At 44.0% G+C, this 23,125-nt stretch overlaps 1 protein-coding gene across 3 annotated transcripts in view; it reads left to right on the top strand.

Annotated features, from left to right (window-relative positions):
- Nucleotides 1-23,125, top strand: part of nsmce2 (NSE2 (MMS21) homolog, SMC5-SMC6 complex SUMO ligase) — a 286,626-nt gene that overhangs the window by 118,785 nt on the left and 144,716 nt on the right. The gene's annotated exons all lie outside the window — the stretch shown is intronic.

Here is a 23,125-nt window from a genome sequence, read left to right as displayed (position 1 = left end):
ATTTACAAGGATGTTGCCGGGAGTGGAGAACCTTGGCTATGAGGACAGATTGGATAGGCTAGGTTTGTTTTCCTTGGAACAGAGGAGGCTGAGGGGAGACCTCATTGAGGTGTATAAAATTATGAGGAGCCTAGATATCATCATCATAGGCAGTCCCTCGAAACGAGGATGACTTGCTTCCACGCCGAAAAGGGATGAGTTCACAGGGACCTAATATTCCAGATCCCGAACTACATCTTGAAGGGTGGAGGATGTCTGTGCATGGATTTTTTTAACGTGTGGTGGCCATTGCACACCAGCCACCACATGGGCTTGACATAGCTTGGTCTTGGTCCAGTGGCAAGGACTAACCAAGATGACTGGAGACCCGCTCTGCTGCACGGACCTAGTGCGCACACATATCACAGTGTGGGCTGGCTCAGGCTGCCCCTGAGCCCTCACCTCACATGGGCCCCGAACTCACGCCTCCCCTGGGCCCCGAGCACATCCTCTACGAATTCTTGCCGCTCCTTCGCCCCGACCTTGCCACTCTTGCTGTGCTTGCCCGCACTGCAATCAGCTGTCAACTTCCTGCAGCAGCACGCGCTGCTCTCTGAAGTGGCATGCCACCACACGCTGCTCCCTCTAATGGCATCAGCAGGCCGGGGCTATCAGAGGGAGCAGCATGCAGCGGCTCGGCGTGGTCCAGGCCTGCAGGACCATCAGCAGGCCGGGGCCATTAGAGAGTGCGGTGGCCCAGCCCTAGATATAGTGGATAGAAATGGCCTATTTCCTTTAGCAGGGGGGGTCCACAACCAGGGGGCATAAATTTAAAGTAATTGATAGAAGGTTTAGAGGGGATATGAAGGGAAATTTCTTCACCCAGAGGGTTGTGGGGGTCTGGAACTCTGCCTGAAAGGGTGGTAGAGGCAGAAACTCTCTCCACATTTAAAAAGTAATTGGATGTGCACTTGAAGTGCTGTAACCTGCTGGGCTATGGACCTAGATCTAGAAAGTGGGACTCGGCTGGATAGTCTCTTGTTGGCTGGCGCGGACACGATGGGCCGAAATGGCTTTCTTCCGTGCTGTAAATTTCTATGATTCTATGAATCATGAATACTGCTTATCTTGCGAGCATGTGGCCAAAAAAGTTAACATTAGACCATGATTCTCAGAAACGTATCGATTATTATATTAAAAATCTTGAATCTGGATACACTTCCTGTTTGTAAAATCTTTCTTCCTGTTGTTGCTACAAAGAAAAACTCCTTTGCTACAATCAACTCTACTTCGCCTTCCCAAATTGGCGTATTTAGTAATAAATAATGTAAAAATAATTATATAAAAAAAATATATTGACAATTTTTGATTTTAAACTGGGGACTGAATTATGCTGCAGTACAGAGGGATCTGGGTGTCCTCGTACATGAAACACAAAAGATTAGTATGTGGGTACAGCAAGTAATTTGGAAGGCAAATGGAATGTTGGCCTTTATTGCAAGGGGGATAGACAATAAAAGTAGGGAAGTTTTGCTACAACTGTACAGGGCGTTGGTGAGACCATACCAAGAGCACTGTGTACAGTTTTGGTCTCCTTATATAAGGAGGGATGTACTTGCATTGGAGGTAGTTCAGAGAAGATTCACTAGATTGATTCCTGAGATGAAGGGGTTGTCTTACGAGGAAAGATTGAGCAGGTTGGACTTGTACTCATTGGAGTTTAGAAGAATGAGAGGTGATCTTATTGAGAGACACAAGATTCTGAGGGGGCTTGACAGGGTAGATGCTAAGAGGATATTTCCCTTCGTGGGGGAATCTAGAACTAGGGGTATAGTTTCAGAATAAGGGGTCGTCCATTTAAAATGGAGATGAGGAAGAATTTCTTCTGAGGGTTATGAATCTTTGGAATTCTCTACCCCAGAGAGCTGTGTTGGCTGAGTCGTTGAATATATTCAAGGCAGAGATAGACAGATTTTTGAACTACTGGTGAGTCGAGGGTTATGGGGAGCGGGCAGGAAAGTGGAGTTGAGGCCAAGATCAGATCAGTCATCATCTGAGCAGGCTCAAGGGGCCAAATTGCCTACTCCTGCTCCTATTTCTTATGTTCTTATTATGGCTGCACACTTCGGTCCAATTTATCCTTTGCCTTCCAATTTTTCTTCAGAAGATTAAACTTGGTCTCGACTCCCTGTGAGAAATGCTCTGGGCGATTGATTCTTTTTTTAAATAACCCTTTGTATTCAACAGTTGCATTGGTTTTGTTGCGTAAACCTTTCAAAGATCTACGTCCAATCAAGCCTTACATTAACCAGAATATTGTAGAAATAAGAGACGATCATCGTGTAATTTATTGCTTTCAGTGAACAGCAGATTCAATGTTGTAAAGACATGTATTGTTGATCCAAATACATATAATTTGAGCCAGTGAAAGGAAAGTAGTAGAAAATGAGAAATATTTTTGGGTCGTGTTCTGGATACTTTATTGCAGTAATCAGTTGTCTTGATCATTTTTATACTTTTCTTCCTCAATATTTTAATGGCCCAGATTTTGCGATTGTAATGATGCCGGAACTGTCAGCGTTCGTCATCGTTATCCTATGAAACTGACAGCAACTTTTGGCATCCGCACATGTGCAATTAAACACGGAAATCCATGTTACTGTCGGTGATTCCCTGTTCCTCCACAGGGCGCGATGTTGAACATCCCGCAGATAGCAAACGGCACAGAATCAGTGATTTGACATGAACTTCCCCTTTTATGCTATCATACCATTGTTAAAAAAAATGTTAAGCCTCGTTCAGTGAGGTGCAACTGGGTTTTTAATTGTATTAAGTCATAATTACAGCTAAACAATATCTCTGGTCCTGAAAAACTAATGTTATGTTTATGGAATGTCGCATTTTTCCTTTGATAATTCCATATTTTTTAAAATATAATAATTTAAAAAAAAATTTTTTAAATGAGATTTCAGCTTTGACCTTAATTCCATGTGTGTGTCCCAATCTTTATTTTTCTCTTTGTAAAATGATTAAAAAGTGAAGGATAATCAGTGCATTTTACTTCCTGGTTTACGGTCTGAGAATTCTTCAATGTGATTGGCTGCTTGGTCTACTTGATGACATCACTGTTGTTGGACCCTGGTGATCCCCCAGACTTGGCGCCAGAATCAAATTAACGTGGGGAAAGGTGAAATCGACACCACAGAGATCGTTGGAACTTTGTGGCCAGCTTATTTTGAGGTCAGTAGCAAGCACCGCCACTTTGCCGCCGGCCGTAAAATCTGGGCCAATGTCTTTCTTCCCCCACCTGACGTATAAAACATCCTTCTCCAGGTTTAATTCAGTGACACTCTTGATTGAACTACGAAGGATTACAGATGCCCAAGATTAGCGCACTGTATGAACAATTATGTTCGGCCTTTCCTTAGCATAATGCTGTAATAACCACAGTATTGTGCTTGTGTCCTGTGTAATAATTGCATTGTTTGCAATATGTACTAATACAGTGGTCCGCATTTTGCAACAAAATGCTCGGAAGGCTGACAATTAAAGCGGTCAATATACACTTTTTTTAAGTCAAAGGGAGTCAGATCATGGAATAGTAATGTTTACATTTTGAGATTTTTTGGTAAGCTTCAGAGTTTTTTAAAGTTATTTTGACATTCTCTTCTCCTATCTCTCTACACCATTCATCATTTCTCAGATGTTTTGGTCCTAGGTTTCCACCAAAGCCACAGTGGTTACCAGAAAATGAAGGAGGAACTCTGATTCACATACATATTTTCCATTTAAAAGGGGATACAGTACCAGTGTAAACACTAGATAGCATAATGCATCGACTTACAAAGCACATTTGAAAATTCTAGTGTTATTCATACAGTATTGCATTCCCAACAAGTCACAACTCCTATTTTAGAAGTTGGATTGTTGTCTCCTATGCCTCCATTGTTACTTTACATTATTGTTATTGACTAGCAGACCTTTAAGAATTGCTGATATTGGATAGTCTGCCCCATGGCACTCCTAGAGTTTTATGTGCTGTGTACTGGAGATTATAATGAACTGATCTCCCTTTATAGTGTGAAGTAATAAATTATAACAGGCACTCGGTGGTATTGACATACATTGCATGGAGCTGATTGTGTGGTGTCAATAACTCTTGGGAGAGCAGCATGTCTGCATTCAGTGCCTGAAGAGCACCCAGCTCTAGCCCCACTGCACCAGGATTGCATTGCCCACTCTCATATATTTTTTGTTCAAAAGTACCTCCTTCCAACGCGGTTGTCAAAATTTGTTCTACATTTTACTTGTGCTGTGCCAGCAGCAGTGGTGGTATTGTAACCCACCTGTTGACCTCTTGCGGTCTGGGTGACACGGGACTGTAAAATTTGTCATGGACTCTGGTTATTACTATTGGTTACTTAAGAGTCTCTGTGCTAGAAATTGGCCAGCCTTGCGCCCATTTTACCGGGTTTTTTTTGTGGTTAAAATGTGCTTTTTGACACAAACAAATTTACCGTTATTTTTCAAAATTGGCCAGCGGTTTAACGCCGGCGATTTAAAAAGATACCGTCCGCCCTTTTTTTTGGACGGTTTTGTGACGTCACTGGGCGTCAAATGCTCTGATACCACCATTTTTGCAAAATTGGCCAATACCGCCATTTTTAAATACTGCGGGGGGGAAAAAAAGTCCAAAAAATGCATGTTGGATTCACGACGAAACCAATGCTAACAGCACCATCTTGAAAAATGGAGCTAGAGTTCAGTGAATGAAAGCATTTGCAGGGAAGGCTGCGTTTTACACTTTAGTGTTTTGTGAGTTTATATTTCATTTTTAAGGACATTTAAGGACATTAAAAAGAATGGGGCCTATGCTATCTCTGCCATTATTGCTGGCTGCTTTTTCTATGGAGCAGAGACCTGGAAGAAGGCTTATTCAACAACATTATCAGCAGAATCAAAAAGTTTGCAGACTTATGGGGAGGAGTCCTCACCCCCCATGAGTTTTCAGGGAACGGCGCTCATACTTGCACCTGTCTGAGGCACAGTGCGTTTGAAGGTTGCGCTTTTGAAAAGAGGTGGTCATAGAGATATGTCAGCTCATAAAGGCAGACTTACAGCCTACAAGCGTGAGGAGGACTGCACTGCCCGTCGAGGTGAAGGTGACTGCGGCACTTGCCTTCTATGTCCCCGGCTCCTTTCAGGCATCAGCCGGGGTCATATACTCCATCTCGCAGTTCGCTACACATCGCTGCATTCGCCAGATGACTACTGCACTGTATGCATGCAGGAAGGACCTCATAAACTTACTAATGACCATGGAGGCACAGAATTGAGAGGGCTCTACACGTTGCACGAATTGTTGGCTTCCTAAAGGTACAGACTGTACGAGCACCTTTTGAGGATCCAGAGATTTACCGAAACTGAAAGGGATTCCACTCGCTAAACGTACAGATAGTGTGTGACCACACTCAGCGCATCATGGTAGTAAATGCACAATTTCCAGAGAGCATCCATGATGCTTTCATCTTGTGTGAAGAGCACTGTCTCACAGCTGTTTGAGTGTCAGCCAGAAGGCCAGAGCTGGATGCTAGGAGACAAAGGTTACGTGCTCGCCACCTGGCTCATGACCCCCCCTCCGCAATCCTCAGACAGAAGCCAAGCATCGCTACAATAACGGCCATATAGCCACACGCAACATCGTCAAGAAGACAGTTGGAATGCTGAAGCATGCTTCTGATGCCTGGACCACTCTGGAGGTTCCCTGCAATACTACCCTGAGGAGGTCGCTGAATTCATTGTGGTGTGCTGCATGCTACACAACTTAGCCATCATAAGGGGACAGGATTTGCCACTGGGGATTGCAGAACCAACTCACGAGAGAAAGGAGGAGGAGGACGAGGCACCCATGCCACGCCTACCCCCACGATGACAGGGGCGTAGGCCTCATGCAGCTTTCCTCACTGCAAAAGCCTTACGTCAGCAGCTGATAATTCAACACTTTCCATGAAGGCTGAATGACATGTTTCATCTTTGACTGCCCAATCTATCCCACCATGTTAACTATTCCTCCCTGTTAATTTTCAAATGAGACACTGCACAAGTTTGGTTTAGGTGAAAAAATAAATTCAAATTTATTAAACATTTGTACAGTTGTACATTAATGAAACTTTGTGTTAACATTCATTTAGTAACTTCTTATCATTTTTGAATGTTAAAACTTTTGAAATGTAAACTTTACTTAAATAACAGCACAACAACAAAAGAACAGTCCTGCACCTAACATCCTTTAGCTGCAGCCACCTTTACCCCCCCTAATTTGAACCCCTGCCCCCGTCCATTCTTGCCCTTGCCCACACCCCTACCCCCGCTGATCCCAAGACGTTTATTAGCAGTGCGGACAGGGCGCTGCTGTTGTTGGGGACAGACATAGGAGATGCCATTCGAAGCCCTGGAGAAGTTGGGGCTGTGGAAGGCCCGGCTTCTGAGCGGTGAGCTTATTGTTCAGCATTGACAGCCTCGATGTTCTCCCGCATTGCAGCCATTAGCTGCGACATGCCCTCCCTTATCTCCGCAGATAGTGCTGCAATGTTTGCAGAGATCCCACCCACTCGAGCTGGATGCTCTCTCCAGACAGTCCCACCAAATCCATTTGCTTGTCTGTCTGCCTTTCAGCAGAGCGGCTTTGGCGAGTCAAGACGACTGGTTAGCAGCAGGGGAGTGGGCAGGGTGACATCAGTAGGCTCACATAGCGCAGGCTCATTTGATGGACCATCACTACTTCATTACATGTCGACGACTGATAATACATTGCATTAATTGAACCCTAGCCCACAGATCAGTACATCACATAAACCGAAGCCTAGCCTACAGACAGAAACTCGCATAAACCTAAGCCTAGCCCATAGACACTACATAATATTGAGCCAACCCAGACCGTGGATTTTGCAGCACTTGCCCTCACTCTCCAACGTGGGGTCAGCATCCCCACGGGTAGTCGATCTCTGCGAGGTACCCATCAGACCCCTCATGTGACTTGGGTGAGTGGAACTAGTTTTGCCGGACCGCTGCTCTCGGCGGTTGTGGGACAACTTTCCATGCAAAGATGACAATACAAATTTTTAACAGAGGGCCCTTCTGCTCTTGTGGCGCACACAGATAGTCATCAAAGCACTTGTACCATACTATGTGCATTTAATACAGTGCTCTGTTTAATGGCCCTGGTAGTTGCGTGTGGTTCATCAGGAAAACATCGAAGTGCAGAATTGTCAAAAAGCAGTTTTTATAATGTGTGACTATCATTCATGGCAAATAAGGTGCAACACTAAGCCTAGTGATACCGACATTTGTCATATTTACAATTTAAGTAATTAGAGTGCATAAATAAAAATATTACTTACTCTGATGACCCTGCAATGGTCATTCCACCTCTTCCTGCACTGGACATAGTCCCTCAGGATAGAGTCCACTGAGGAAACCTGCTCAGCCACACTTTTCCACACACGCATCATAGCAGATGGGTGTAGTTTTCCATGACCCTTCCTCGAGATCTCCCCCTATCTGCTTTCGACAGCAGTGATCAGGCCTCCTTTGCATTTTGAGTGAATGTCCTGGTCGTCTTCCTTGCTGAATCACTAGGCATTTTGATTTTTGATCAACTGTTTGAGCTGTGCTGAAGTCTGCAGATCTTTAAATCCCCTCTCAAAAATGGCTGATTCAGCCCTGGGTGTACTGCGCATGCGGGGCGAATCCTGCACGTGTTCTGGAAGATGCTGGAAGGATCGAGTGAAAAAAACAGGTTATAGATTTTTATTTTGTGCGTGCGCAGAATGGGAGTTTTTTTTACTGCCACGAAATTGAGTTCCGGCACACTTTTACCGCTATAGCGATCACTGAAAAGCGTTTGGCCAATTTTGCGTGTTTTTTTAACGCTATTTGTGTGATTTAAAAAAAACCCGATGTTATATGTGATTAGCGCCAAAAAAACGGCAATGGCGCTATTTGGCCAATTTCTCTATGTACCTTGGAGTGCTTTGATATATTTTTCCATGATGTGTCGGCAAGGTGACCGTTTTGGAAGCCATTGACCTTGAGTTGCTCTGGCATCTGTCCACTGCTGAATAAGAATGTTGCACTAAGTAAAACCGGCGTTATTGCTACAGGTGTTTAGTGTAAACAGCCTGCTTAAACTTTAGAAAGTGTCATGGAAACCAGTGTTTTCACAAATTGCTGAATTTACAGTGAGTTGAATATTAACTTGGATCCCTGGAAGCGATATGAATGCCCAAAAAAAGCAGTGTGACTCAGTATGAGTCATTCGCTTCAAGTGATTCTGAAGTTGTACACGTTGAATAATTTGGCAGGCATTCTGTTTACTGTGTTACAGATTTTTTTTCTAGGAACTCATGATTACATTTAGTTCTTTGAAATCCTCCTTTGTAACAAGGTTAGTTAAAAGTGCCCATGTGCATTCAGTCTTTGATTGCAAAGTGAATCATATTCACAACTAGCACAGAATGTAGAGAACAGATTACTCAGTGACAGCCGTAATGTACTTATGGTTCTGTACTTGGAAGAATGAAATTTGCAGCTCCTACTTTGTTCCTAGTACATTCCTGTCATAGTGATTATAGATAGTGGAACACCATTTGCAAATCAAGAAGAGATTTTCTGATTCAAGGAAGTATGACTGATAACTTGATTGGAGATTGGGGTCATTGACCTGTATGTAAGAGTTTACACCCTTGAATATGTAGGACATAGAACCTTGTAATTGTTGAAGTAAATGAGATTTCATTTTAGTTTTATTGAAATCATTCAGATGTCCAGCTGTGTCTTTTTTTGTTGAACACTCAAGAATACAAGTTAGCAACTGCAATGCATTTTGCCTTCTGTTACATTTTCTCTCTCTTTTTCTTTCTCTCTGTCTCTCATTTTTCTCTCCCTTTTCACTCGCTCTCTTTCTTTCGCTTTTTCTTTCTCTCACTCCTCCATCCCACAGAACCTTCTGTCGTTTTGTGATATATACCCAAGTTCCTCCTCACTTTTCCCCAAAATCAAACCCCTTGGGGTCGTTGGAGACTACCTAACTACCAGTTTCCAGTTCCTTTGCACTTACATGTTTAGACATAAATTTAAAACTCCCGTACAGTAATGCATCTTTGGCATAATTTCTTGATCAAGTGCTGATTAGCAAATCATAGGTCTGTAGCTCGTGAATTTCCATTCATTTAAATTTCTTGATTAGTGTTTCCTATGAGTGCTGCTCCTTACCAAGAGTGCTGGATTGTGGACTCAACCTAGCTTTGTCCAATTTAATCACTTTTAATCACTCCGCCTTTGGTGGCCTTCCTTCAGCTATTAAGGCCCTATGTTCTGGAATTCCCTCCCTAAACCTCTCCGCCTCTCTATCTCTCTTTCCTCCTTTAAGACGCTCCTTAAAACCTACCTCTTTCTGTGCTAATATCTCCTTTAAGGCTCAGTGTTAAATTTTGTTTGATAAAGCTCCTGTGAAGCACCTCAGAACGTTTTACTACATTAAAGGTGCTATATAGATACAAGTTGTTGTTTAGAAAGATCCGAGAAGTCTTGCCTTCCTTCAGTTTTTTTCAGTTCATTCTCGGGACGTGAAGGCCACTGGCAAGGCTGGCATTTATTGTCCGTCACTTGTTGCCCTGGTATGGTACAACTGAGAACTTGCTCAGCTACTTCAGAGGGCAGTTAAGAGTCAGCCATGTTGGTATGGGACTGGAGTCGCATATAAGCCAGACCGGGTAAGAACATTAGAATTAGGAGCAGGAGGAGGCCATATAGCCCTTTGAGCCTGCTCTGCCTTTGAATGAGATCATGGCTGATCTTCGACCTCACCTACACTTTCTCGCCCAATTCCCATAGCCCTTGATTCCGCAGAGTCCATAAATCTGTCGATCTCGGTCTTGAATAAATTCAATGACTCAGCATCCACAGCCCTTTGGGGCAGAGAATTCTAAAGATTCGCAACTCTCTTAATGGCTGGCCCTTTATCCTGAGACTATTCCCACTAGTTCTAGCATCTCCAGCCAGGGGTAACACCTCTCAGTATCTACCCTGTCAATCCCCCTCAGAATCTTACATGTTTCAAGGAGATCACCTCTCATTCTTCTAAACTCCAGAGAGTATAGACCCAATCTACTCAATCTCTCCTCATAGGACAACCTTCTCATCCCAGGGATCAATCTAGTAAACCTTCGTTGCACCGCCTCTAATGCAAGTATGTCCTTTCTCAGATAAAGAGACTAAAACTGTGCACAGTACTGTACAGTTGTAATAAGACTTCATTACTCTTATACTCCAACACCTTTGCAGTAAAGGCCAACATGCCATTTGCCTTCCCAATTGCTTGCTATATCTGCATACGAACTTTGTGTTTCCTGTAAGAGGACACCTCAATCTCTCAACACCAACATTTAATAGTTTCTCAACATTTAAAAAATATTCTGTTTTTCTATTCTCCCTACCAAAGCGAATAACCTCACAATTATACTCCATCTGACACCTTATTGCTCACTCACTTAACCTGTCTATATCCCTTTGAAGACTCTGTGTCCTCATAGCTTACTTTCCCACCTAGCTTTGTGTCGCCAGCAAACTTGAATACATTGCACTTGGGCCCTTCATCGAAGTGATTAATATAGGTTGAACCTCTCTTATCCGGTATTCCCTTATCCAGCACCACGCCTCATCTGGGACCATTCCTGGGTGGCGCATGCGCAGTACGTGACCTCAGAATCCTATCACCAATATAATCTTTCTCCTCAGTCGGCTGCCTCCTCCTCGTTGCCCTGCTGGAATTCCTGCAGCTACAGTGCTTGGGCCGACCGCGCCTCCCCATAACGCTCCCTTTAGGGAGTCGGGCCGACTTTTCTGGGGCCACGACTCTTCTGGGCCCGCCGACTCTTCAGAGCCCACCGGGGCCTGCCGACTCTTTTGGGACCCGCCGACTCTTTTGAGTCCCGCCGGCTTTTCGGGGCCCGCCGACTCTTTGAGGCCCCCTGCACACCGATTGGCTGACTGACTGACTGATAGTCGGTGCAGCCAATCGGCGCACACACACACACACTTACCCCAGCAACAGCACTTAAGGGCACAGTCCACCTAAACACGTGACCTCCCCTCATCCGGCAAAATTCCTCATTCGGGTCAGGCCAGGTCCTGAGGGTGCCAGATATGGGAGGTTCAACCTGTATAGATTGTAAATAGCTGAGGCTCAAGCACTGATCCTTGCGATACCCTACTAGTTACAGCCTGCCAATCAGGAAATGGCCCGTTCATCCCTACTCTCTCTTTTCTGTCCATTAACCAACCCTCTATCCATGCTAATATATTACCCCAACACCATGAGCCCTTATCTTGTGTAGCAACCTTTTATGTGGCACATTATCAAATGCTTTTTGGAAATCCAAATATACTGCATCCACTGGTTCCCTTTTATCTACCCTGTTAGTTCCATTCTCAAAAAGCTGTAATAAATTTGTTCAGCATGATTTCCCTTTCGTAAACCATGTTGACTCTTCGTAATCATATTATGATTTTCTAAGTGCCCTGTTGCCACTTTCATAATAATGGATTCCAGCATTTTCCCAATGACTGATGTCGGGCTAACTGGCTTGTAATTCACTGTTTTCTCTCTTCCCACTTTCTTGAATAGCAAGGTTATATTTTCTCCCTTCCAATCCACTGGGACCATTCTAGAAGATCACAACCAATGCATCCACCATCCCTGCAGCCACTTCTTTTAGAACCCGAGGATATAAGCCATCAGATCCAGGGGATTTGTCGGCTTTTAGTCCCATTAGTTTCTCGAGTACTTTTTCTCTACTGATATTAAGTATTTTATGTTCCTCATTCTCATTAATTTCTTGGCTCCCACTATTTTTGGTATAATTTTTGTGTCTTCTACTGTGAAGGCAGATGCAAAATATTTGTTTAAAGTCTCTGCCATTTCCTTATTCCCTATTAACATTTCACATGTCTCAGACTCTAAGGGACGACCAATGCTTACTTTTGCTACTCTCTTAACATAAGAACATAAGAAATAGGAACAGGAGTAGGCCATACGGCCCCTCGAGCCTGCTCCGCCATTCAATAATATCATGGCTGATCTGATCATGGACTCAGCTCCACTTCTCCACCCGCTCCCCATAAACCCTTATCCCCTTATCGTTTAAGAAACTGTCTATTTCTGTCTTAACTTTATTCAATGTCTCAGCTTCCACAGCTGTCTGAGGCAGCGAATTCCACAGATTTACAGCCCTCAGAGAAGAAATTTCTCCTCATCTCTATTTTAAATGGGCGGCCCCTTATTCTAAGATTGTGGCCTCTAGTTCTAGTCTCCCCCATTAGTGGAAACATCCTCTCTGCATCCACCTTGTCAACCCCCTCATCCCCGGAATCAACCTAATGAAGCTTCTCTGAACTGCCTCCAAAGCAAGTATATCCTTTCGTAAATATGGAAACCAAAACTACGCACACTATTCCAGGTGTGGCCGCACCAATACCTTATATAGCTGTAGTAAGACTTCCCAGCATTTATACTCCATCCCCTTTGCAATAAAGGCCAAGATTCCATTGGCCTTCCTGATCACTTGCTGTACCTGCATACTATCCTTTTGTGTTTCATGCACAAGTACCCCCAGGTCCCGCTGTACTGTGGCAATTTGCAATCTTTCTCCATTTAAATAATAACTTGCTCTTTGATTTTTTTTTTTCTTCCTTTTTACATACTTGTAGAAACACTTACCGTCTGTTTTTATATTTCTTGCTATTTACTCTCATTCTATTATCTCCCTTTCAATCAATTTTTTGGTCATCATTTTGCTGGTGTCTAAAGCTCTCAATCTAAAGGCTTGCTACTAATCTTCGCAACATTATAAGCCTCTTTTAATCTAATTCTATCCTTAATTTCTGTAGTTAGCCACGGATGGATTACTTTTCCCGTGGAGTTTTTATTTCTCAATGGAATGTATATTTGTTGAGAGTTTTGGACTATTTCTTAAAATGTTTTTCACTGCTTATCTACCGTCATACCTTTTAATCTAATTTCCCAATCTACCTTAGCTAACTTGCACTTGTGATTGGCTTTATTTAAGTTTAATACTCTTGTTTCAGTCTCAAACACAACATGAAATTTTATCATATGATCACTCTTCCCCAAAGGATCCTTTACTACGAGATTACTAATTAACTCTGTCTCATTGCACAATACAGGATCTAAAATAGCCTGTTCCCTGGTTGGTGCCATGATGTATTGTTCTAGGAAACTCTGCCAAATGCATTCTATGAACTCGTCCTCCAGACTACCGTTGCCAATTTGATTTGCCCAGTCTATATGAAGATTAAAATTCCTCATGATTATTTTGTCATCTTTTTTACAAGCTCATGTTATTTGTTATCTAGCAGTATAGCTACTGTTTGGAGGCCTATAAACTACTCCAACCAGTGTTTTCTGCCCCTTGTTGTTTTATTATCTCCACTATCTGATCTTCCAAGCCAAGATCCTTTCTCACTACTGTCCTTATGTCGTCCTTTATGATCAGGACTCCTCCACTCCACCTCTCCTCCCCCATGCCTTTCCATTCTGCCTGTCTTTTCTAAACGTCAAGTATCCTCATCTTGCAACCATGTCTCTGTAATGGCTATCAGATCAAAGCCATCCATCTCTATTTATGTCACTAATTTGTCTATCTTGTTATGAATGCTTCGTGCATTAAGATAATAAGTCTTTAATTTGAACCTTTTTGCCATTATTCCCTACTTTCACTTTATTCATTGATGCACTTTTACTGTTAAACTCTCTGTCCCTTCCTGTACACTCTGCTTATCTTTACCCAAATTGCTCCATTGCCTTGACTTTCCTCTTTAGATTTCTAAATTTCCCCTCACCTGAACCTTTTAATCTAATTTCCCAATCTACCTTAGCTAACTTGCACTTGTGATTGGCTTTATTTAAGTTTAATACTCTTGTTTCAGTCTCAAACACAACATGAAATTTTATCATATGATCACTCTTCCCCAAAGGATCCTTTACTACAGCCGTAGTGATTCGATTCACCAGGACACTGGTCGCAGCCATAGTTATTGTGCCCTGTCAAGCCCAGTAAGAATTTTGTATGTTTCAATGAGATCACCTCTCATTCTTGTAAACTCTAGAGAATATAGCCCTAGTCTACTCAATCTCTCCTCATAGAACAATCCCCCATCCCAGGAATCAGTCTGGTGAACCTTCGTAGCACTCCCTCAATAGCAAGTATATCCTTCCTTAGGTAAGGAGACCAAAACTGGACACAATACTCCAGGTGCGGTCTCATCAGGGCCCTATATAATTGCAGTAAGACGTCTTTATGCTCATATTCAAATCCTCTTACAGTAAAGGCCAACATACCATTTGCTTGCTTAATTGCTTGCTGTACTTGCATGTTAACTTTCATTGATTTGTGTACGATACCCAAGTCCTTCTGAACACCAACATTTCCCAATCTCTCACCGTTTGGGGGAGGTGGGACCAGTACAAACCGGACGGTCTGCACCTGGGCAGGACCGGAACCAATGTCCTAATGGGAGTGTTTGCTAGTGCTGTTGGGGAGGAGTTAAACTAATATGGCAGGGGGATGGGAACCTATGCAGGGAGACAGAGGGAAATAAAATGGAGTCAGAAGCAAACTATAGAAAGGAGAATAGTAAAAGTGGAGGGCAGAGAAACCCAAGGCAAAAAAAAAGGGCCACATTACAGCAAAATTCTAAAGGGACAAAGGGTGTTTTTAAAAAAAACAAGCCTGAAGGCTCTGTGCCTCAATGTGAGGAGTATTTGGAATAAGATGGATGAATTAACTGCGCAGATAGCAGTTAATGGATACGATGTGATTGGCATCACGGAGACATGGCTTCAGGATGACCAAGGCTGGGAACTTAATATCCAAGAGTATTCAGAATTTAGGAAGGATAGATAGAAAGGAAAAGGAGGCGGGGTGGCGTTGCTGGTTAAAGAGGAAATCAATGCAATTGTAAGGAAGGACATTAGCCTGGATGATGTGGAATTGGTATGGATGGAGCTGCGGAATTCCAAAGAGCAGAAAACGCGAGTGGGAGTTGTGTATAGACCACCAAATAGTAGTAGTGAGGTTGGGGACAGCATTCAACAAGAAATAAGGGATGTGTGCAATAAATGTACAGCAGTTATCATGGGCGACTTTAATCTACATATTGATTGGGCTAACCTAACTGGTAGCAATGCGGTGGAGGAGGATTTCCTGGAGTGTATTTGGGATGGTTTTCTAGACCAATATGTCGAGGAACCAACTAGAGAGCTGGCCATCCTGGACTAGGTGATGTGTAATGAGAAGGGACTAATTAGCAATCTGGTTGTGCGAGGCCCCTTGGGGAAAAGTGACCATAATATGGTAGAATTCCTTATTAAGATGGAGAGTGACAAAGTTAATTCAGAAACTAGAGTCCTGAATTTAAGAAAAGGTAACTTCGACGGTATGAGGCGTGAATTGGCTAGAATAGACTGGCAAAGGATACACAAAGGGTTGACGGTGGATAAGCAGTGGCAAACATTTAAAGATCACATGGATGAACTTCAGCAATTGTTCATCCCTGTCTGGAGTAAAAATAAAACTGGGAAGGAGGCTCAACCATGGCTAACAAAGGAAATTAAGGATAGTGTTAAAGCCAAGGAAGAGGCATATAAATTGGCTAGAAAAAGCAACAAACCTGAGGACTGGGAGAAATTTAGAATTCAACAGAGGAGGACTAAGGGTTTAATTAGGAGGGGGTAAATAGAGTATGAGAGGAAGCTTGAGGGAATATAAAAACTGACTGCAAAAGCTTCTATAAATATGTGAAGAGAAAAAGATTAGAGAAGACAAACGTTGGTCCCTTGCAGTCGGATTCAGGTGAATTTATAATGGGCAACAAAGAAATAGCAGACCAATTAAACCAATACTTCGGTTCTGTCTTCACGAAGGAAGATACAAATAACCTTCCGAATGTACTAGGGGACCGTGGGTCTTGTGCGAATGAGGAACTGAAGGATATCCTTATTAGGCAGAAAATTGTCTTGGGGAAATTGATGGGATTGAAGGCTGATAAATCCCCGGAGCCTGATAGTCTGCATCCCAGAGTACTCAAGGAAGCGGCCCTAGAAATAGTGAATGCATTGGTGATCATTTTCCAGCAGTCTTATCGACTCTGGATCAGTTCCTATGACTGGAGGGTAGCTAATGTAACACCACTTTTTAAAAAAGGAGAGAGAAAACGGGTAATTATAGACCGGTTAGCCTGACATCAGTAGTGGGGAAAATGTTGGAATCAATCATTAAGGATGAAATAACAGCGCATTTGGAAAGCAGTGACAGGATCGGACCAAGTCAGCATGGATCTTCTGGAATTTTTTGAGGATGTAACTAGCAGAGTGGACAAGGGAGAACCAGTGGATGTGTTGTATTTGGACTTTCAAAAGGCTTTTGACAAGGTCCCGCACAAGAGATTGGTGTGCAAAATCAAAGCACATAGTATTGGGAGTAAAATACTGACGTGGATAGGGAACTGGTTGGCAGACAGGAAGCAGAGAGTCAGGATAAACGGGTCCTTTTCAGAATGGCAGGCAGTTACTAGTGGAGTGCCGCAGGGCTCAGTGCTGGGACCCCAGCTCTTTACAATGTACATTAACGATTCAGATGAAGGAATAGAGTGCATTATCTCCAAGTTTGTGGATGACACTAAACTGGGTGGTGTGAGCTGTGAGGAGGCTGCAGGGTGACTTGGACAGGTTAGGTGAGTGGGCAAATACATGGCAGATGCAGTATAATGTGGATAAATGTGAGGTTATCCATTTTGGGGGCAAAAATACGAAGGCAGAATATTATCTGAATGGCGGCAGACTAGGAAAAGGGAAGGTGCAACGAGACCTGGGTGTCATGGTTCATCAGTCATTGAAAGTGGGCACGCAGGTACAGCAGGCGGAAAAGAAGGCAAATGGTATGTTGGCATTCATAGCTAGGGGATTTGAATATAGGAGCAGGGAGGTCTTAATGCAGCTGTACAGGGCCTTAGTGAGACCTCACCTGGAATATTGTTTTCAGTTTTGGTCTCCGAGGAAGGATGTCCTTGCTATTGAGGGAGTGCAACGAAGGTTCACCAGACTAATTCCAGGGATGGCTGGGCTGTCATATGAGGAGAGACTGGATCAACTGGGCCTTTATTCACTGGAGTTTAGAAGGATGAGAGGGGATCTCATAAAAACATAGAAGGTTCTGACGGGACTGGACAGGATAGATGCGGGAAGAATGTTCCCGATGTTGGGGAAGTCCAGAACCAGGGACATCGTCTTAGGATAAGGGGTAGGCCATTTAGGACTGAGATGAGGAGAAACTTCTTCACTCAGAGAGTTGTTAACCTGTGGAATTCCCTGCCGCAGAGAGTTGTTGATGCTAGTTCACTGGATATATTCAAGAGGGAGTTAGATATGGCCCTTACGGTTAAGGGGATCAAGGGGTATGGAGAGAAAGCAGGAAAGGTGTACTGAAGGAATGATCAACCGTGATCTTATTGATTGGCGGTGCAGGCTCGAAGGGCCAAATGGCTTACTCCTGCACCTATTTTCTATGACCCCAAGTTTCGTGCCGCGGTGAAAACGGCGCGCCTCCGAGCTGGGCGCCTGTTTTTTGCGCCTAAGAAAAAGTGCGATATTCTCGAGCTGCTTGGCGCGGAGCCTAACACTCGCGCCGATTTTCTAAGTAGCAGGGGGCGGGTACAATTTAAATTGGCCTTCGTGGTGCCGGCAACCCTGCGCGTGCGCGTTGGAGCGTGCGCGCACGCGCAGTCTCACACAAACATTGGCACTCGGCCATTTTTTAAAATACTGCAGAAAAATGAAGATTTGTTTCTTGGACCCCTGCAAAGGCTTGTAATTTAATTTTTTTTTATATTTCTGTGTGTGAGGGAGTGCTTTTAGCAGCACTGCTGAATAAATCACCTGCTGAAATCAGTGAGTTCAGCTTTTCACTGCTAAACTTGCAGAACCGGTGCTGCATTGGTGCATGTAAATTAAGGACTGTGTGTTTGGAGAAATAAGAGTGCCAATTCAACTTTGCAATAATACGTGGTGTTGACAATGCAGCACCCATTCTGCAAATTTAAATATAAAACTGTTGATGTGGCTGCCTCTCCCTGTCCAAATGGCCTCAGTCCCCCTCACAGCTCGAAGGCTGCTGCTGTATCTTCGGCTGCCGGCCAGCCACTTACGCCACTGATATCCTATGGCCGAATGGCCTCACGTCCGTCCGCTGCTGATTCTTTGGCTGCCGGCCAGCCACTGACGCCGCCCCTAAAGCGTGGCCGAATGGCCTCAAGAACCTTAATGAGCTGCGTGTGTCCTGCGTTGATTCTTCGGCTGCCGGCCAGCCACTGACGCCGCTGCTATCTCAGGGCTGAATGGCCTCACATCGGTCAGCTGATTCTTCAGCTGCCGGCCAGCCACTGACGCCGCTGATATCTCATGGCCGAATGGCCTCGGGTCCGTCCGGTGTTGCTTCTTCGCGGCCAGCCACGAAGAGAATGAAGGCCTGCCTCAAGCACTGCAGCTCAGCTCGAAGCTTGCTGCTGCTGCCGTCGAGACACTGATGCCACACCGCTGCCTGTCTCCAACATGAAAGGCCTGCCTGAAGCACTTTCACACAGGTAGGAACATGGTTTATTTAATCTTTTCTTTGCTTATAGATTTTTATTCAGGTTGGATTTATTTGTATAATATTTGTATAAGTATAACTAAGGATTGATTTGTAGAATTTAATGACTTCCCTTCCCCCCCCCCCCCCTCCTCCCCCCCCACCTCGTTCCCTACGCCTAATTTGTAACCTACGCCTGATTTTCTAAAGTGTAGACAAGGTTTTTTCGAGCGTACAAAAATCTTCACTTACTCCATTTTAAGTTAGTTTGGAGTAAGTTTTCACTCACGAAACTTTGAAATCAGGCGTAAGTGGCCGGACACGCCACCTTTTGGGGAAAAAAAATTCTGTTCCAAAGTGAAACTGTTCTAACTGACTAGAACTGGAGCAAACTAAATGTGGAGAATTCCGATTTCTAAGATACTCCGTTCTACACCAGTTGCTCCTAAAAATCAGGAGCAAATCATGTGGAAACTTGGGGCCTATGTTTCTGTTTCCCCACATTATATTCCATTTGCCATGTTCTTGCCCACTCACTTAGCCCGTCTATATCCCCTTGAAGTCTCTTTGCATCCTCCTCACAACTTACATTCCCACCTAGCTTTGTATCATCAGCAAACTTGGATATGTTACATTTGGACCCCTCATCCAAATCTTTGATATAGATTGTGAATAGCTAAGGCCCAAGCACTGATTCTTGTGGTACCCCACTAGTTATAGCCTGCCATCCCGAAAATGACCCGTTCATTCCCACTCTCTCTTTTCTGACCCTTAACCAATCCTCAATCCATGCTAGTATATTACCCCCAATCCCATGAGTCCTAATTTTATTTAATAACTTCTTGTCTAGCAACTTATCAAATGCCTTCTGAAAATCCAAATCCGCCACATCCACTGGTCCCCTCTTATCCAATCTGCTAGTTACAACCTCAAAAAACTCTTCACAGATTTGTGAAAGATGATTTCCCTTTCGTAAATCCATGTTGACTCTGCCCAATCCTATTATTATTTTCCAAGTGTCCTGTTACCATGTCCATAATAATAGATTCTAGTATTTTCCCTACTACCGATGTCAGGCTAACTGGTCTATTGTTCCCCGTTTTCTCTCTCCCTCTTTTCTTAAATAGGAGGGTAACATTAGCTACCTTCCAATCTGTGGGAACCGTTCCAGAATCTGTGGAATTTTGGAAGACGACAACCAATGCATCCACTATCTCTATAGCCACCTCTTTCAAAACCCGAGGATGTAGGCCATCAGGTCCAGCAGATTTATCGGCTTTCAGTCCCATTAATTTCTCCAGCACTTTTTTTTAACTGATACTAATTTCTTTCAATTCCCCATTCTGGCTTGGTACTCCACTATTTCCGGGAGGTTTCTTGTGTCATCTTCCGTGAAGACAGACGCAAAGTATTTGTTTAATTTCTCTGCCGTTTCCTTATTCCCTATGCCAGGTAACAATCCAGAGATTATTATCTGAGGTTCTGCTTTTTAATTCGCACCATAGCTCCTCAAATCTCTCAAAAGTACCTCATTCCTAGTTCTACCGATGTTGTTGGTTCCGATGTGGACCACAACAACTAGATCCTCCCCCTCCCACTCCAAATTCTCTCCAGCGCGAGGAAATATCCTTAACCCTGGCGGGCAACACAGCCTTCGGATCTCCTGGTCGCGGCTGCAGAGAACAGTATACCTGACTATACTTTCCCCTACCACTATAACATTTCTTTTCCCTCCCCCCCCCCCCCCCCCCAACTTGAATGGCCTCCTGTACCACGTGGTCAGTTTGCTCATCTATCCTGCAGACTTTGCGCTCATGCACACCGGCAGCAAGAACCTTATACCTGTTGGAGAAGGGCAAAGGCTCAGACTCCTCCAGCACTGCACCTGGGGTCCCTTTACCTGCCTGAGTTGCAGCCACACCCTCCTATCCCTGACTACTAACCAGACCGTTTCCACTACCTTAACCTAAGGGGTGTGACCTCCTGGATCAAAGTGTCCGGATAACATTCCTCCTCCTTGATGCCCTGCAATGTCTGCACCTCAGATTCTAGCTCAACAACTCTGAATTGAAGTTCCTCAAGGTGCAGACACTTACTGCAGATGTGGTTGGCCACAATTGCGATGTTCTCCACAAACTCCCACATGCTGTACTACACCACCTGCAATGCTATCCCTTTATAACTTTGTTTTATTTATTTAGTTAATTAAAATTTATGTATTAAACTAACTCAACTTACAGTTTAGCTTTTAGCTAATTATTAAATCTGGTTTAAGTTCTAGGTAAATATTTACCTGTAACACAAAGCATTACTAGTATTTGAGTAAAAAGCAGCACCTCCTTCCCCCTCTGCTCGGAATTCCCACTCTCTCCAAATTCCCGGGTTTAACACTGTTTAGAAGCATTCTGTGCAGACCACTCTTGGTTTCCTTCCTTGAAGGACGTTAGTGTATTCAAGGTTCAAATTGTTGTGGTGGGATTTGAACTCTGGTTTTCTGGATTATTAGTAGAGGCTTTTGGATTACAAGTTTACTAACATAAGCACTGCACTGCCTGGATTGTGTCTCTGGCATACCCATATAGATGATTCAGTGCTTTATTTTGAATTCAACATTTTTAAACTTGTATAACAATTATAATAGAAATGGCATTAAACATCTGGTTATTTAGAATGGGGAGCACTCTTCAGGTTTGTGTTGCAGTCATCTTAGAAGAAGAAAGAACAGAGTTTGAACACCATCATTGCACTTGGATAATCTTGTTGGGTAAAGTAAAGGAATTTCCAACTATTTACATATGACAGAGAGTTGGGATAAATGGGTCATTTTCCGGTTGGCAAACAGTGACTAGTGGAGTGCCGCAGGGATCGGTGCTGGGTCCTGAACTATTTACAATCTATATTAATGACTTGGATGATCGTAATGTCGTCAAGCTTGTTGATGATACAAAGATGGGTGGGAAAACAAATTGTGAGGAGGACACAAAAAATTTGCAAAGGGATATAGACAGGCTAAGTGTGTGGGCAAAAATTTGGCAGATGGAGTATGATGTGAGAAAATGTGAGGTTATCCACTTTGGCAGAAAAAATAGAAAAGCAAATTATAATTTAAATGGAGAAAAATTGCAAAGTGCTGTAGTACAGAGGGACCTGGGGGTCCTTGTGCATGAAACACAAAGTTAGTATGCAGCTACAGCAAGTAATCGGGAAGGCAAATGGAACGTTGGCCTTTATTGCAAGGGGGGATAGAGTATAAAAGCAGAGAATTCGTGCTACAACTGTACAGGGTATTGGTGAGGCCACACCTTGAGTACTGCATACAATTTTGGTCTCCGTATTTAAGGAAGGATCATCATCATCATCACAGGCGGTCCCTTGAAACGAAAAAAAAGGATGAGTTCACAGGAGTTTCGAAAGAAGAAATCGAACTACATCCTCAAGGGTGGAAGATGTCTGTACGTAGATTTTTTTTAACGTGTGGTGGCCGTTGCACACCAGCCACCACATGGGCTTAACAGAGCTAGGTCTTGGTCCAGTGGCAAGGATTACTCAAGACAACTGGAGACCTGCTTTGCTGCACGGACCCAGTGCACACACACATCGCAGTGTGGGCAGGCCCATACTGCCCCTGGGCCCCTGGCCCCCGTACTCGCGCCTTCCCTGGCCCCCGATCACATCCCTCCACAGTCTCTCATGGCTCCTTTGCCCCGATCTCGTCACTCCTGCTGCACCTGCCCACGTGCCAATCACCAACCTGGACCTTGCTGATGTCACTCTTCGCTGCCATTGTCCTCCTGCACCAGCTCGCGCTGTACCTTGCAGAGGTACGCCTCCACGCTGTCCAGGGGCCACACGCCGCTCCTTTTATGGCCCCAACCTACCGCTGATGGTCTCTCGCAGGTCAGGGCCTCCGTACGCCACTCCTTTTGTGGCCCCGACCTGCCACTGATGGTCTCTCGCAAGTCGGGGCAAGGAAGGATATACTTGCATTGGAAGCTGTTCAGAGAAGGTTCACTAGGTTGATTCCGGAGATGAGGGGGTTGACTTATGAAGGAAGGTTTTAATACTCACTCTGATTAATATTGGATAACCTCAGCTATTTTATTCTGTAGAATTATAGAATGGTACAGCAGAGAAGGAGGCCATTTGGCCTGTCGAGCCCGTGCCAGCTCTCTGCAGGAGCACTTTCAGCTAGTCCCATTCCTCTGCCCTTTTTTCATAGCCCAGCAAATTAGTTTCCTTCAGGTACTTATCCAATTACCTTTTGAAAGCCATGATTGAATCTGCCTCCACCATCCTATCAAGCAGTGCATTCCAGATCATAACCACTCGCTGCAGAAAAAAGTTTTTCCTCATGTCGCCTTTGGTTCTTCTACCTATCACCTTAAATCTGTATCCGCTAGTTCTCAACCCTTCTGCCAATGGGAACAGTTTCTCTATCTAGT

This window comes from Pristiophorus japonicus, chromosome 1, assembly GCF_044704955.1.
Source record: "Pristiophorus japonicus isolate sPriJap1 chromosome 1, sPriJap1.hap1, whole genome shotgun sequence".
NCBI lineage: Eukaryota > Metazoa > Chordata > Chondrichthyes > Pristiophoridae > Pristiophorus > Pristiophorus japonicus.
Note: the sequence above shows the minus strand (reverse complement) of the source record. Positions and strands in the feature narration are given on the sequence as shown.